We start from the raw sequence: 4,881 nt of genomic DNA on the forward strand, positions 1-4,881 counted from the left end.
ACTCCTTATCTGCATATGAGTGTGCGCAATTGTATTGTTCGTTATACTGATAGCGTTCCCTTGTTTGCATCACTGTTACAGATCACAGCCTAAATTAAAGCGGCATAACTGGGAAAGTCCGTTTCTGTGTTCTCTAAGTGGGACATCTGTACCTTGAGCCAACTCAACACCAGATTCCCAGGAGACCCCATCTCATTTTTAATAACATAATAATAATAAATAAATAAATCAGGAATCAAACTCCAGAGGACATTTGGCCATACACAAGCTGATCCAAGAAAACTAGCCCGCCAACCGAAAAAACAAACAAGAAAAACTGCTTTTCTCAACGACACACAAGTGAAGGAGGCACTTGTGGCTGAAAGGCAGGCACAAAGTAAGAAGAATATATTCTAAAAGAAATGCGGATGAACCAAATCTAAAACAACCAAAGAAAAAGAAGGCAGGTATAAAAAGACACTCCAGATGTGTCTTCATCAGATGAAGACACATCTGGTCGACCATCAAAGATCACTCCAAGAGCAAGGTGTGTAATAGTCGGCCAGGTCACAAAGGAACCCAGGGTAACTTCTAAGCAACTAAAGGCCTCTCTCACGTTCGCTAATGGTAATGTTCATGAGTCCACCATCAGGAGAACACTGAACAACAATGGTGTGCATGGCAGGGTTGCAAGGAGAAAGCCACTGCTCTCCAAAAAGAACATTGCCGCCCATCTGCAGTTTGATAAAGATCACGTGGACAAGCCAGAAGGCTATTGGAAAAATGTTTTGTGGACGGATAAGACCAAAATAGAACTTTTTGGTTTAAATGAGAAGCGTTATGTTTGGAGAAAGGAAAACACTACATTCCAACATAAGAACCTTATCCCATCTGTGAAACGTGGTGGTATCATGGTTTGGGCCTGTTTTGCTGCATCTGGGCCAGGATGGCTTGCCATCATTGATGGAACAATGAATTCTGAATTATACCAGAGAATTCTAAAGGAAAATGTCAGGACATCTGTCTGTGAACTGAATCTCAAGAGAATATGAGTCATGCAGCAAGACAACGACCGAAGCACACAAGTCCTTCTACTAAAGAATGGTTAAAGAATAATAAAATTAATGTTTTGGAATGGCCAAGTCAAAGTCCTGACCTTAATTGAAATGTTGTGGAAGGACCTGAAGTGAGCGGTTCATGTGAGGAAACCCACCAACATCCCAGAATTGAAGCTGTTCTGTACGAAGGAATGGGCTAAAATTCCTCAAAGCTGATGTGCAGAACTGATCAACAGTTACCAGAAACTTTTAGTTGCAGTTATTGCTGCACAAGGGGGGTCACACCAGATACTGAAAGCAAAGGTTCGCATACTTTTGCCACTCACATATATATGTAATATTGGATCATTTTCCTCAATAAATAAATGGCCAAGTATATTTTTGTCTCATTTGTTTAATTGGGTTCTCGTTATCTACTTTTAGAACTTGTGTGAAAATCTGTTTTAGGTCATTTATGCAGAAATATTGAAAATTCTAAAGGGTTCACACACTTTAAAGCACCACTGTAAATGATTTCACAGAGGTCCTGTGAATCCAAAACTTCAGAATGAACAGCTTAACGTTTGATAAGTTATGCAACACAATATGACCCCTGGTGGCACCTGTATATCATACCCGAGGGAGACATTTCCTGTCAAGAAGTGCATAGACATCGTTCTTTATAAGGTGCCATGCCATATCGGTGCCAAAAAATATCCCATTGGACAGAAAGACCATTTGTACGACAGCCCATTATCCCGAAAAAAGCCCACTGCTCCAAAAATACACAATCTCTACTGCAAATCAGTGATCTGAACTGGCCAGAGATAAACACAAGAAAGTTGATATATCTGACGAAGTAGGGATGACATTCTCACAAGTGCTTTTAACATTGCGCCTCCCATTCACGCAAATTAGTTGTAAATGGTATCTTTGCATTTGCATGTCAAAATACACTATAAGATATTAAAGATACGGGCTTTTGTTTTCGGGATAACGGGTAGTCAAGAAAAATGGGCTTTGGGGCTTTTTTTTCCTTTCTTTGGTCTATTGGGGTTTCGGAATGAGTCGTCAGAACAATGGGTAGTCCTCCTTTAGGTGTGGCTACCTTGACTTAAATGCAAAAAAATTTGTTTCCATTTAAATTTTGCAAAACATTGCTGTGTCAAATTATATGAAATGCCACATAATGTGAGTGTATAAACTTTTTTGCGATACTTGAGTTTTTTTTTAAATTCACGTTTCCATTACTCATTTTTTTCTCAATTTCAAATTGCGCATTAAGCAGATTAATGGAAACCCACCTAGAGTTTCCACTGTCACTTTGGTTGTTCCGCCATCTGACATTTCCGCTACTGGCTGGCTACCAGGGAAAACAAGAGCACTATACTCTTCCTAATTTGGTTGCGCAACGGTTGACACACATCCTTTGTACCATAAATCGAGTCCTGAAGGCTCGATTTACAGCTCGAAGGACTTTTCCCATGAGCACGAGATCATACCTGGTGGCACACAGAATTGCATAGTGAAAGCAAGGTTTATAGGAAACCAATATAAACGCTGATGGTGGCATTATTCTATAGCATTACACTGTGCAATCAACATTTACTTCATAAGTTAAAGCAAAAAAAGTTGCCTACTGCTGCTTTAATCAGGAGCTCTTGGAAGTGCACATTTGTTTTCATTAATTACTTCCAGTGAGCAGTAAAGAGATGTTTTGAGTTGGTTGACTCATCTGCAAAATGTCAGAATTCAGAATCAAATTCAGCATATGCAGCACATAACACATGAAAGCTTGGTAAATTATTGGGCACATCACATGACCCAGTCTTATTAAGATCCACACCAAAATGTATAGCGAGATGCAGCGCTCCTTGCAAAAAATCACCCAAACTGTTTTTTTGTGAATCAGCCCTTAAACATGAATTTGACTACAGACCCCCACCCTCAGTATAAAAATAAAGTTGGTTCTGGCAAGACCTTGTATAACTGCTCCAGTTGACTCTAGTTTCATCATAAGCAGTTTAATCTCGTCTGTCTAATGGAATTGTTTGATCTTTCCTTTAGTTCCACAAGCTTGTAACAATTGTAGAGCCAAAGAGAAAAAAAACCATACGCAACGTAATTCCTACCGTTCTCCATATCTACTCTTTCCTCCATCAGTGAGAAATAATCCCCCATTACAGGGTGAAGCTGTGTCTGATACGGAGCGCCATTATTGGAGACACCAGATTTTCTGTGACAACCACCAGCTAAAAGGACACCAGTGACAAGGCACTGAAATAAGGTAAGTTGTGTTTTCTCCCTCTCTCTCCCAGACCAATTTGCAGGCCTTGAAAATCAAAGGCAGGCCGTGTTGCTGCATTAAAGGTTTGAAATGGGGCAGCTTTTTTCTTATTTATCTCTGCCTGGACCACATTTTATCTGTTCTGATCCCTGAGGAGCAATTGGCCTCAAGTAAAGTTTTGTGTGTGTGTGTTGCAGGGGAGTTAGTCATCACAAAAAGCCTTTTGTCACATTTAACAGAAAAGTCATTAGTAAGAATGCAGGTTCAGCCATGAAACAAACTCCACTGAGGGTAGCATGGAGAGAGAGAGAGAGAGAGAGAGAGAGAGAGAGAGAGAGAGAGAGAGAGAGAGAGAGAGAGAGAGAGAGAGAGAGAGAGAGAGAGAGAGAGAGAGAGAGAGAGAGAGAGAGAGAGAGAGAGAGAGAGAGAGAGAGAGAGAGAGAGAGAGAGAGAGAGAGAGAGAGAGAGAGAGAGAGAGAGAGAGAGAGAGAGAGAGAGAGAGAGAGAGAGAGAGAGAGTGTGACTGACTGACTGACTGACTGACTGACTGACTGACTGACTGACTGACTGACTGACTAGCGGTCTGGCTGTTGACATAATGGGTTAGCATGAGCGGCTATGCCTCGGGTGACAGGTGACATTTCATCGATTTGGAGGTAAGCAGGACATAACAGATGTAGCACTACATGATGGCACATTTAAACTATTTAACTTAAAAAAGCAAGAATCTCTTTCTTTCTTTCATTGAGTCAAATCATTGAGTGCTTTAATAAAGACCTTGGATCTTTCTCTTCCTTCCCATGCCCAAGGGTCCATTGTGTTATTTCACAGATCACAATGCACATACACACGCATGCACGCGCGCACACACATACACTATATATACATGTTCACAGAACAGAGAAACAAAGGTGTCCTTTTCTCCCTTAGCAGTAGAGACCTTGAGACGGCTGCTGTGAATGGCAGAAAAAAACAATGAGGCATTTTCCTTCTCCAGTGAGGAGGCGTTGCCAGGCAGCAGGAGCATGACGTCGCTACCCACCAGTGGTAGCTGGGAGGGGCAAGACATCAGGAGTGTGTGTGTATGTGTGTGTGACAGCTCTTTGGCAGTGGGACTCAGGAGATATATTGAAGGAGCACAGGACCTTCCACTGGGACCTGAGGGAGATCAGTGGGCATGTTTATGACCCTTTGTATTTGTTTGTAATTGTGTGTGTGTGTGTGTGTGAGAGACATGGTGCCCAAGACTAAATCCATCTCAAAATGTTGAAGCTGAGAGAGGGGCTCTCTTTGCCACCCTGCCCCGGAGCCCAGCATCACTGCTTTTAATGAGCACTTTAATTCCCCCCTCTGCTTTCCATTTCTATAAATGGTTATTGATTCCAGGGCAGAGGGATGGAAAGGAAATAGAGAGCCAAATTCAGGGACACATTGAATCTAACTTTGGCTTTTTATTTAGATGTAGAGAAACACTTAAGCACTCGAGGCTACCTGGATGTACATGGCCACGCACATTTCATTTCCCTTTCATGAGCAACCCGGGGTTATCTGTTATTCAGTGTTCATCAATTCAGCGTT

The sequence above is a fragment of the Lampris incognitus genome, chromosome 1, assembly GCF_029633865.1.
Source record: "Lampris incognitus isolate fLamInc1 chromosome 1, fLamInc1.hap2, whole genome shotgun sequence".
NCBI classification, from domain to species: domain Eukaryota; kingdom Metazoa; phylum Chordata; class Actinopteri; order Lampriformes; family Lampridae; genus Lampris; species Lampris incognitus.